Source organism: Ovis aries, chromosome 7 (genome assembly GCF_016772045.2).
Source record: "Ovis aries strain OAR_USU_Benz2616 breed Rambouillet chromosome 7, ARS-UI_Ramb_v3.0, whole genome shotgun sequence".
NCBI lineage: Eukaryota > Metazoa > Chordata > Mammalia > Artiodactyla > Bovidae > Ovis > Ovis aries.
In genome coordinates, this window is record NC_056060.1 from 78,257,600 (window position 1) to 78,270,270 (window position 12,671).

General features: G+C 44.5%; 1 protein-coding gene across 8 annotated transcripts in view; it reads left to right on the forward strand.

Moving 5' to 3' along the window:
• Positions 1-12,671, forward strand: part of RAD51B (RAD51 paralog B) — a 632,024-nt gene that overhangs the window by 499,742 nt on the left and 119,611 nt on the right. The gene's annotated exons all lie outside the window — the stretch shown is intronic.

Here is a 12,671-nt window from a genome sequence, read left to right on the forward strand (position 1 = left end):
ACCATCTCACCCTCTACTGCCCAGCATAAGTCCTTCCAGGGAATATTCAGGGTTGATTTTGTTTAGGATTGACTGGTTTGATCTCCTTGTAATCCAAGGGACTCTCAGGAGTCTTCTCCACCATCACAATTCAAAAGCATCAATTCTTCAGGTTCTCAACCTTCTTTATGATCCAACTCTCACATCCATATATGACTACTGGAAAAACCATAGCTTTGAGTGAAGACACTGATTGGAAGGGGTCATTGCATGAAGCAGGAGTGTATAAAGCATGTGCAGGAGACCACGAGAGTAAGGCTATGTATGTTGTTCGATGTGGCCCCCAGAGAGTCAGGGGGTGGAATGGGCTTCTTGTCTTTGTTCTAAGAGCAAAGGAAAACTATTGATTTGCTTTGAGCAATGAACGCGATGGCATGATGAGATGTATTTTCTGGAAAGATCACTCTCGCTGCAGTGTAGAGACTGAATTAGAGATGTTGGGAGGGGAGTTTCCCTGGATGGCAGATGCAGTTTTCCAGAGAGAATATTGCTGGTAGTTTACTCTGGGGTAAGGCTAGGGAGATGAGAAGAAGGAAATGATTTTGAGGGCTGAAGATGAGCTTGGCCTTGGAGACATTGATTTTGAGATGCCTGTAAGACACTGAGAAGATAGACTAGAAAGTTATGATTCTGAAGCTCAGTGGAAACATCTGGACTGAGAGACACATTTGAGAGTCCTCTCCTTATAGATGGAAATTGAACCATGAGTGCGGTTAAATGCTCAATTGAATGGATGATAGAATGAATAAATTAATACATGAGATTGGGAGAGGAGAGAGCACACAGGGTAAGAAGAGGGGCCAGCAACTGTGTGATACTGTGTTTCTGTAACTGCCATTGTCACTTGTGAGGATGCCAAGGTAAGCTTCTGGATAGCCGTGGTTAGCTCTCATGCCTCACATGGATGCATTTGGAGAGCTGACAAAACCCATGGAAGTGACCAGGCACCCTCTTTCCCATGAGGAGATGCCTTTCCTAACCCTTCCAACTTACAAGTGGGCAGGCTCCGAGAGTTCCCAGAGAAGATGGTTGTTTGGGTTGTAAAACTGTTCCCCAAAGAACAGCCTCAGTTCCTAGGCAGATGCCATCAATGATCTGAATTGATCAGGGTCCTTTCTATGAGATGTTATGTTCACGAGGACCTTGGGGAACCAGGAGAAGTTTGTCCTGGTCTTCCTGACTTGGGTACTTATGTGGGGAGTCTTCCCTACTCTCCTCCCATCCCACTCGCCAGGCACTGAGAGACAGGACTGTCCACCTAGTTGTCATCGGAAGGGGTTTGGGTTTCAGAGAGGGAGTTTCAGGGGATTCGGGGATACCTACAAGCACAAGCTCCCTGAGGTTCTTCTGGGTCTGCCCCTGAATCCAGTTGCCCCTTTGTCTTCTTTTCTGAGGACCCCAGGGTTGGCCTGCCTGCGTCTCTTGCTTTCTCACCACCAGCAGATGGGGATCCGGTGGGGTGAGGGGGAGGGATATGACGGGGAAGGTGGGCTGGCAAGGCTTTCCCCCATGTTTAGCCTGCAAGGTGTAGTCATAAAACTTCTCATCCTTCCAGTTCCTGAAGTAAGCACAGAGCTCCTTGGAAGTTTCTGAGGGTCTTTATGACTTGCAAAGTCAGAGAGCAGGTTAAGAGCCAAAGCAGCCCCCTCTGGGCCTCCTCCCCCAGCCTCACCTTATTTTGTGTCGTTTTCCTTAGACACCTATCCCAGTTTCTGAGGTCAGGCCTGGTGTACACCTGGTATCTTGGTGTAATTGCCAGTCACACCTCCTTACCCTTTAAAATGTTTAGAAGATAAATTATGGCCACCTTATTTAACCTCAAAGAGAAAGAGAAATTGATGTCTTGATGGTAATGGTGGGTTCACAAAGGACTGAAATCACCTTTATCTGTATTTTAGTGAGCCAGCAGCATAGCTTTTTTGGCATTTTGTTCCAACAGCTGGACTGGGCCTCCGTGTGTGTGTCAGTGTAGGGGTTGGGGTACTGGAAGGGAGGGTGCGTGGGAAAGTGCCAGATCTGGTGTTGGGTGCTGCCGCAGAGATTAGCCTGCCCTCTTCTCCTGTACCTTCCTTCCTCCATGACCAGTTCTGCCCATGGGAGATTCAGACTGGCCCTTGAGGAAGATGAGCACAAAGACCAGGGTTGAGAAAAGTGGATTTCCAAGCAGCTAGGGGGGTCAACAGTGGAGAGGAGAAAAATTTGGAGGCAGAAATGGAACCAGGTTACAACAGAATAAAGCGTAGGTGTTGCAGTGGGCCAGCCTGTCTGATTGTTGTCTGGTTGTTGCAGCAGGGGGCGGGGAACACAAAATTGTCAACATTTACTTATAATTTTTCTCTAGAATAGTTGCCACTTTGGGGAAATGGTTCAGGAAGACCATCCCTGTGTCCACATAGCTGTGCTTCTATTATGAGGTTTCTGGGCATCTCGGGCCACCCAAATGGAGTAACCCACCCAAGTCTGTGGGTCTCTAAGGGATGTATTTAAATCACATGTACTCAGTGTAAGAGCCATCCGTGATGTTAAAGCAACCAACAAACAAACCTCTGATCCTTTCTCATTGCCACTTCCGTGCAACAAAAAAATATTTAGAATTGTTGACGATAGGGGTAGTGTTTTCTCAACAAAGAGATTACTTATAAAGTAACAACATTGGAGAAAGAGCCACAGTCACTGCTATTTTTGGTGCTACATTGGCGATCTGCTTATAATAACCTTTGCATCTCTCTCTGATGTTTTAAAATAGAAAAATGAAGTTTGTTGCTTCTGGGCACTCAGAAAGTCTGAAAACCTTATGCTGTCTGATAGGGAAGACAAATCAGTTAAGTCCTTGGGAATCTGTAGGCCAGCGTCTGGAATCACTCATGAGTTGAGGAAGAAAAGGAAAACTCAGTGGTGGATTCGGGACTGAAACTTGAATTCAGAGCCCCATATCAAGCTTTAAGTTCCGAAATGCCTTTGTGTAACCCACATGGTCTCAGCGTGACTCAGTTTCTTTTTCTGTAAAAGCAGAAGGTAATCCTAGTATTAGAACTAGTATCTCAGTACCTTTCAGCATTTAGGAAAAACTCCAGTGAAGGAAGTGAGCTCTGATCATGTAGCAGACCATGGTGTATGGTGGCGTGGGCTCGTCACTGGAGGGGTGGCCTTGCTCAGGAATCGTAGAGATGACACTCCTGCTTTGGTGGGGCAGGTGCAGATATGTTTTTGCATCACATCTTTATTTTGCCTGTTTTTAGAGAAACACCTTTCTTTTTTTTTTGATTCTTTGCATTGCATAAAGAAAACAATAATATAAATCTTACTGAGCGGTAGTTTAGTTGCAATAATTCTGAGTCAGTTCAAAATTCATAAATAAAGAATAACACTATTAATTAAAGTGGCTATATATAATATTTCATTAAACAGATGTGCCATAGCTCATTTATGCATTTCCCAATTATTGATCATTTGGGTTTTTCTGTTTTTTTTTTTTTTACTATTACAAAAAAGCATTGTAATGAACATATTTCCAAATTTGTCTAATCATCTCCTTAAAATACATCCCTGAGCGAAATCAGTTCTGAATATTTGTTGGAAGGACTGATGCTGAAGCTGAAACTCCAGTACTTTGGCCACCTGATGCAAAGAACTGACTCATTTGAAAAGACCCTGATGCTGGGAAAGATTGAGGGCAGGAGGAGAAGGGGATGACAGAGGATGAGATGGCTGGATGGCATCACCGACACAACGGACATGAGTTTGAGTAAACTCCAGGAGTTGGTGATGGACAGGGAGGCCTGGCGGGCTATAGTCCATGGGGTCACAGAGTTGGACACGAATGAGCGACTGAACTGAACTGAGTGGTATTATGGGTCATATGTGTGTTTCTATTTTTATGTGAACTGCCAGACTACCTGTGAGGAGGGTATCGGTTTGCATACCTACACTGGGGGATTGTATTTTCTTTCAGTCTTTGTGACTCTCATATGAAAATGGTATCTCGTTGCTGATTGTACTTGCTTTTACTTCTGTTCCTAGAGAGGTTGAGCATCTTTTGTGTGTATATCGCCTGTTTGTATTTTTCCTATTGTGAATGGCTTGTTTAGTCCAGTCTGGAAACTCTGGCAGGGCTATGGTCTGGTTGGTCCATGGAATGCAGGATATGGGCTATAAATTATTCTTCAGTTAGATGGCATGATATGAAAGCCTACAGTAAAGAAATTTTTAAAAACCATTATTAGAAGGCTATTTTCAGAGTATTGCATGTTTATGATAAACTATGCCATCTAGTTTAAGAATCCTTAACAAAAGGAGAAATTCACGATGCTAATTGGAGAGACCAGGCCTAGGGAAGGTGGAACAGGACTGTGTCCCTCTGGTGCCTGTCTGCTAGTGGTGACGGAATTCTTGGAAACCTCTCCAAATTCACACCACCCTGCAGAGGAGCTGCTGCAGCAGCCAACCCCACCATGCACATTACCCCACTTGCTCACAGAGGCCATAGGCCTGCCTTTCCAAATTTTATGATGCATCTGAAATGAGGTTTAACTGCATCCTCCCAACTCACGAGAAACCACGGTAAGAGAGGAAAGAAAAACAGAACCCACCAAGAGGAACCGGCAGACCTGTCCAAGGGTGGGGACTTGGCTACTCCGTGGGGCAGCGGGAGAGTAAACGACAAAAGGCATAAAGCACACCTCGCTTTAATCCCTTCCATCCGCCCACAGTCCCCAGAAAGCTCATAAAGCCTCCCTTTCTGGGTGATTGGATTCCTTTAGCTCAGGGGCAGGCAGGGTGTTTTTCTTGTTTGAAGAGAGGGCAGGGACGGGGAGGGGGCTGGTTGGGGAAAAGGAGAATGGCCATCACTGGGGGAGAATGAAAACCAAGTCCCCCACTTGCTTCAAGGTGGTGAGTGGTAAACACAAACAGCTGCTGCCTGCAAACATGTGGGGGCCGGGCAGCCAGGGTAGTCAGCTGCTGTAAGCAGGACCCAGCAGTTCCTAGAGGCAATTACCTCCCTCAGAAGCCATGCCTATCTGCGAAATGTTGTTTTTTTTTTTCCTTTTTTTCCACCTTTTGAGGGCTCTTCTTGGCTAACTCAAAGAAATCATTTTGAATGCTGCTGGCAAAAATGTTGCCGAAAGTTGTGTGTGGTGGGTGGTGTGTTTTTTCTCTCTCTAAAAAGAGGAGTTGTTCTCCTCTGCCAGCATTTAGAAGCTGGAACTGTCTGTTCTTTTTGTTTGAAGTAGAGACTTTGGAGACCAGTCCTTTCAGAGTCCAGAAGAAAGAGAAAGAAAAAAAAAAAAAAATCCTCTGGTTTGCCTTTGGCCTGGAGACTTTTCGCTTGTTTACTTTTGACCTTTCTCCCTATTTGTAGCCTACACAGGAATCCTGGTCAGCCTGGGCTGTGCTCCGGGTCTCGAACAACAAACTCTCAAACAATCCAAAAGAAAAATTCTTTGGCACTCAAAGAAGCTCCTAAAATTTGTCTAGGCTTGCTCGTTTTTGAACCCCTGATGAATGCGGAAGAGAAAATGCACTTACTTGTTCTCCATCCTGTGGCCCACCTCCCTCCTAAGGCCTTCTCTATTCCTCCTCACTCTGTCTGCCCGGAAACACACTCCTCGACAGAGCTGCCCTTTGGGCTTCTCCGCCTTCGCAGGTGCCACTCCCTCTCCTGGAAGCTTTCTCCCCATCCTTGGCTGGTGAAGTCCTCCTGGTCATATCCAGCTCCCCTAAGTGCACTGAGCTCAGCTGGTAAAGAATCCACCTGCAATGAGGGAGACCTGGGTTCAATCCCTGGGTTGGGAAGATCCCCTGGAAAAGGGAAAGGCTACCCACTCCAGTATTCTGGCCTAGAGAATTCCATGGACTGTATAGTCCACGGAGTCACAAAGAGTCAGACATGACTGAACGACTTCCACTTTGCCTCACTTCCCTTCCCTTCCATTGGCTGACGGCTTTGAAAGCAGGGCCTAATCTTAGGTGTCTAGCACAGCGCCTGTGGTACCAGGGCAGCAGGGTGTTAAGATTAGCATCAGTAATGGTAACATAATACTTGCTCTTTGGGGGGCATGTGCCTTGTGCTAGACCCACTCCAGTGTTCTTGCCTGGAGAATCCCAGGGACGGGGGAGCCTGGTGGGCTGCCGTCTATGGGGTCGCACAGAGTCGGGCGCAACTGAAGTGACTTAGCGGCAGCAGCAGCAGCAGCAGCCGCCTTGTGCTAGATACCTCTCACGTGCATTGTCTCTTATCCTCCCAATAACCCTACCTCATAGGTGATGTCATATTTGTTTTATAGATGAGGAAATTGAGGCTTAGAAGTTCAGAAAGTTCCCTTAGCTAACAAATAATTGAACCCAAGTTGGAATCCAGGTCTTAACTCATTCCTACTATATTTCCAGGCCTCTTAATAAATGCTCAAGAACTATCTATTAATTGAACACATGGCCCTGAAATTGTTTTTCTGAGCCTGGGGAAATCTTTCCAGGAATTTCAAGAGCCACAGCTTTTACACTTGATCCCTTACACTTGGTTCCCTTGACCTTTAGTCTCTCTTCTTCTATACCTAGTATCATCTCGTCTCCCATTTTGCCCCTAAGAATCATACCCTCCCTTCATGTTTTAGCTCTGGAGGGTGGGGATGGAGCAAAGGGGTAGCCTCCTGGTCCTTGTTCCATGTCTTTCCTTGAACTGGTCTTTGTTCCCCTGAAGTCTTTATTGTTCCCTAAAGGAAATTAGGCTAACTTAAATAAAGATTGAAAACAGTTGAAGATTGGCCTTATTGTATGGTTGAAACGAATACAGTGCCTCTATCAGAAGCCTTAAGAAGGTGCCTATAAACTTTCTTCATGGAATTGTTGTAAGAATTACATAAATATAAGACCACTAATGTCTGACACATGGTGAGTTCTCAAAAAATGCAAAAGTTAGCTCTTATCATTGTTTTCATAAATCCTTTTCTGGGGTACTCAAACTCCTAAAAGGGACTGAGACAAGGGAGATACTTTAATATTAATAATTATTATAGCAACTAATAAATATTTATTACTATGTATCAAACACTTTTTTAAAGGTTTTTCAAATATTAACCCATTTAATTCTTACAATCTGATAACATAGGTACTATCACTGGCTCTTTCTACAGTCGAGGAGATGGAAGAACAGAGAGGTTAAGTTGGGGAGCTTGGCTTCAAGTCTGTGGTTCTAGAGTCTACACTCTCATAGGCTCTGAAAAAAAAATAAGCACCAGGCCTAAAAGAAACATAACAGAAATGTGATATATTTAATCCCTTCTCATTCTTTTCTTGAATGTGTATTTTCAGGAGAGTGAATGTGTTTGTGAGAGGCAGTGCCTCTGGTGTTTTTGCACCGTCCCAGGCACCACCAGGAGGAGGGCGGGTAACCCAGAGTCATCCATGTTCCTGGTAAACAACTCAAAATGGGTAGAATCTTGCACGCCAAACCCAGCCTCTGCAAACTAGTATTTCCCAGTTGCCAGCTTGGCACAAAACCCCACATTACCACAGTTGAGCCTGTTTTGTGAGGAAAGACTATTTGGTACAAAAATGTTTTTCATATTCGCTCTTGTTACTCTTGAGACGGCAAAACACCATGTCTTCCTGCTGCCAGAGGCCAAAACAAATTCTATGGCTGAGGACAAGTTTTGCAGCTCTTTTTCAGAATGGTCCAATGCAGAGAATAGAATTAACCTAGGCAGCTAAACTGTAAAAAGCAACATATATACCTAGGTGCTACATATTTGCATAGGAAATCACACACATACAAAATAAATTTCATACATAAACTGTATGTTTATGTGTGTGTGTGTATATGTATGTGTTAACATATATTTTTTTCTTTCTTTGTGCTAATCTCTCTTTTCTGAATTTTCCTTGGTGTAGAGACAGAACACGTTCAAGGGTGCAGGCTGGGACTCGGCAGGCCCCCTGACCGCAGTGTGCTGGGCTCTGTGGACCTGTGCCCACTCCTGTCTTCTTGCCTCATTCGGCTCGTCACCCTGTGGTTACTGTCACTCAGGTTCAAGTGGCAGGCCAGGAGCAGAGACCCAGGGCTGGCGTCACCTCTGAATGTGTTAAAGAAGATGTCCTATCACCATGTTCCCGTGTGTGTGTGTGTGTGCGTGTGTGCGTGCATGCGTGCGTGTGTGTGTGTTGAAGGTAGAGGCACCCACTTAGTAAGACTGAGCCTGTCCTTCACTGTGTGTTTCCCTGTGCCCACGTATAACGTGGAAATCACAGAGCTCCCCAAAGAAAAGGTAAAATTGATGATGTGTTAGCATCTGCAGGAGAGTGCTGTGTTGTGGAGAGAGGCCAGCGCTGCGCTGGCCAGGCTGCTTGCCCATTTTTATGCACAGGCTGAGTGAGGGCAACATGCAGTGGGCTTCCCCCTCAGGCCCTGGCCACGTGTGGCAGAGTTAATGTGTGTGCGGTATCTCCTTTGGCCCTGCCTCGTCATCGAGCTCGGCCTAACGCTTTCTCCTCTCCTATGGTCCTCTCCTCTCTCAGGACTGCACTTGTTTGCTCCTGCACTTCCCAGCTCCAGCCGCCCCGCTCACCCCTTGCTGCCTTCTCCCCTCCCCTCCCTCTACGACCACTCACTCCCCACAGGCCCCAGAAGAGCCCTCTCTTGACTCAAGACACCCATTAAACAAGACTGTGACACTGACAATCATCGGGCACTTTGTGAGGAGGGCCAATTAGAGGCCGGCCTGACCAGGGCGAGCAGCGGGGCGTCCAGAAAGACGCTTTGCTCCTGGGGAGTGGGAGCCTAATCCCGTTACTGGCTGGATAGAGGCTCCTGGGGCCCAGGAGCCTCATTCCTGCTGGGCCTGAGGGCTGTCATTGGAGGATGGCCGGGCCTGGGGGGCTCTGCTCGCGGGCAGCCTCCCTCCCTCCCCCAGCCCCCTCGTGTCTCTTTTCTTTCGCAGTGACACACACTGCAGTGCCTCTGAGGTCATTTGTTTCCCACAGCCTCACAGGGCGCTGTGGCAACCAGGGGGACAATGATCTCTCACAGGAATGATGGGAGGCCTTTTTTTTTTTTTTGCCTTAAATAAGCCCCTTCAAGGGAGCAGTAAGGTCTGTTGTGTGTGCGGTTTGTTTTTTCAGAAAATCCTCTTGCACGTAGTTCCAGTGTGAAGGACTCAGACAACTTCAATGGAAGCCATAAAGAATCTTGTGTGTGTGCCTGTGTGTGCGTGTGTGTGTGTGTGTGTGTGTGATTTTATTTTTATTGCTGTTTTGAGACCAAGATCGTGTTTTCCCTTCTGCCAGATACCCTCTTCCCACTCATGCTCCCTCAACACTAGTGTTCTTTGATAGTTTTAGGCAGGAATTGGCAGGTGTTGGGGCAGAGATGCCCAGGGCTCTGTGCTGGCATCTGACTGCCCTTGACTGTGGTGATGCGGCTCTGGGCTGAGCGCCCCAGAGGTTTGGTACTCCACACATTTCTCATCCTATCCCAGGCACTCAGAGAGTGCTTGGGACTGGATAGCTAAGGCTGGAATTCAGAGTAGAGTGAAAGTGAGCTGGGAGGAAACCCAGCTTTGTAGATTGCCTCAGAACAGATCACTAGCTTTAATGCCAGAGCTTCAGGGGAATATGTGGAAAGAAAAGGGTCTGCATGTGAAATCTGGAATAAAGAGAAGTCAGGTTCTCTATCTGATGTGGCTGTTTCATGAGGGAAGATATAGTTTATTTCTTCCCTACCCTGATAGCACCATTGCAAACCCAGACTCTATCCCATTTGTCTTAGGCTCTCCAGTGAGTTAGGCCTTCAGACTGCTGAGGATCGAGTAACCTTAGAGCTTACATATGCACATGTTATCATTTTTAAAGGCTTTTTACTTCATGAATTACAGTGTATCATATAATCTAGATATTTCATCTGGAAAAACTGAGTTGAGGCAGATTAAACTCTGTCCGAAAACCACATGATGAATTAATTTTAAAGCTTATGATTAAAACCTAGATCCTTACCTTTCCAGATCATTAACTAATCAGTGTGATCTGCAAATTGTTTCTCCTTGTTCCAAAGAAAAAGAGCAATCAAGACATTCTCTCATCTGAGCCTAATGTATTATCAGAAACCGAATGGCTGTCTAAATTATATTTTAAAGCTATCTTTTCCTTCTTTACCTTGTATAAGTCATGTTTTCAACTGTTTACAAAATTTTATCACCCCTTGACCATATAAGGCTCAAAAACTTGGCCTTATGGCTGAGCCACTAGAAAAATATAACATTTTTCCCTTACCTTTTCATTCTCTGACTTCTTTCCAGTGATACTTTTAATGCATTTGTGAAATACTCAAGGAGGAAGGAGAGTTTTCCAGACGTTTCTGTTGACTGCTCTGTTGCAAACAGAGGACAATTCAAAGACTGGTATCACTTTTGGTAAAGTGAAGAAACATATTTTTTTGATCACTAGCTATCCTTGAGATTAATAAACATTCCTAAGATTAGCTCTTAACAATCCCAGTGTTATTGTCACTGTTCACAAATTCTAAAGTCCTAGAAGTTCTGATAAATAGATTGACATTTGACATATTTCTCTGGACCATCTGTTAAAGGTTTATTCTCAACTGTTCATTAGCTTCGCATAACAAACACACCATAGTCAATTCCCCGAAGAGAGCCAGTGTCTCCCTCTTACAGTCATAGGACGCTGGCCAGACCATCTTTTCTCTGACCATGATAGACGTGTTCCAGTCTTAGCTAAAGATAGATAGACCAACTCATGCTTTAGTATTCATTTTAAAGGAAACAACAAAAATAAATAAATAAAGTCACTAATATAAGAGCTGAGCAGATGATGAATAGCAAAAGAACACCCTGATCCTGCATCCTTAATAAGCCACCTTTGGAAATGTTTGACTCAAAGGACAGGCAGATTGTTCCTGGTCTGCCTGGACTCAACCTCTTTCTCTCTGGGCTCATCTCCGTATCTTCCCAGAGGTTTCTTGCCTCCTGGCAGGTCCCACTGCATCTTCCAGATGCACAGAAGATGAGTGTGATTAAATCAAAAATGGTAACCCAAAATGTGGAGTAGCTAGAAAGCGGCCATGGTGGCGTCAGGAGCTGGTAAATAAATAACAGGCTTGTTGTCCCACACCCTAGTTTAATGCTCTCAAGAGGTTCTTATGTTGCTCGCATTAGTGGGCATGTAAATGAAACCCCTGTTGGCCTTGGCAGATATTGGCCTCTTCTGTGACCTTGTTTGACTGAAACAAAAAGTCATTGGTGGAACAAAATTTTCAGAGCTCTGAACTGGTTTGAAAGAAAAGGGCAATTCTCTGAATTGGGTAATTGGATCACCCTCCCAAGTGCCCTAGGGCTTATATCAAACATATAAGAGAATTAATAACTTCAGTGTATAAATGAGCTTTAGGCAGCTTCCAACTGTAACATTTCACTCTCAGGAGCTTTAAGACATAAATACAGATACCCCCCCCCCCCGCCCTCCCCCAGAGCATTTTGAAGTGCTCTTCATAAAATGCAGGAAGGGACTGCAGACCTTTGTGGAATCCTTGTAATTGTGTATGGTCCATCTCATGGGTGGGCAACCTGAAAGCCTCTATAAAATAGCCGCTTAATAAAACTGTTCATGAGTTGTATTATTGGAATTAGATGATGACAATGATATTATTTCAAATTGTGCTTGATATTCACTTCCTCGGTTATCATTCTGTTATCTAGATTAAATTAGATGTATCTATACAATGGAAATCCCAGGGACGGGGGAGCCTGGTAGGCTGCTGTCTATGGGTCGCACAGAGTCAGACATGACTGAAGCGACTTAGCAGCAGCAGCAGCAGCATACAATGGAAAACTCATTATTTTCCTATTTCTTTCAGTTGAGTCAGTGAATTTTAAAACTTACTACAGACCTATATACTTTTGTGTGAGTTGTAAGGAGCCATTTGAGAAGCTGAAAACTTAAATAATAATAATTTGTTAATTTATTCATTAATTTGCTTACTCAATATTTATTTAATACCTACTATATACCAGGCTTGAGAACATAAAAAAGCACAAAACAGAACAAGTAGAGTAAGACCCATGAATAGATACTTGAAATATCTATTGAAATATTCATCAAGATTGAAGGAACATGCAAGCAGGAAGCCATTATTTCTTAGGAATGGGGAAGTCAGGAGAGGGCTAAAACTTGTTTTAAAGTTTTCACTCAGACAAGGGTTGAGTCCAGGAGACAAAAAGATGAAGAAAAGCATTTCAGGCAGAGGATTCAACACTGGAAAAGATTCTGCGCCAAGGCCAAGTTGGTGAGTGGTTTGGCCCAGATTGGCAATATTAGCCAAAACTGTCATTTTTCTCTTGGAGGAGAAGGATTAAGAAGGGTCCTGTTGGGTCCTAAAGAAGTTGAATTATTAGTGATGGAGGCAAACTGTTAGAGCCCCAACTTGAGTAGAAATGGGGAAAGGAGTAAAAACTTCTGAAAATACATCATTTTGAAATACATCTTTTAAGTATAGACATTCTGAGACCTTTGGCACCCACATAGAAGAACTCACGGGGGAACATTCTAAAATTGATTCTTATCTTAATGGCTATAGATCTGTCTGGATTCCAAAAGAGTTCGAAGAATCCTGCTATCTATTTATGACT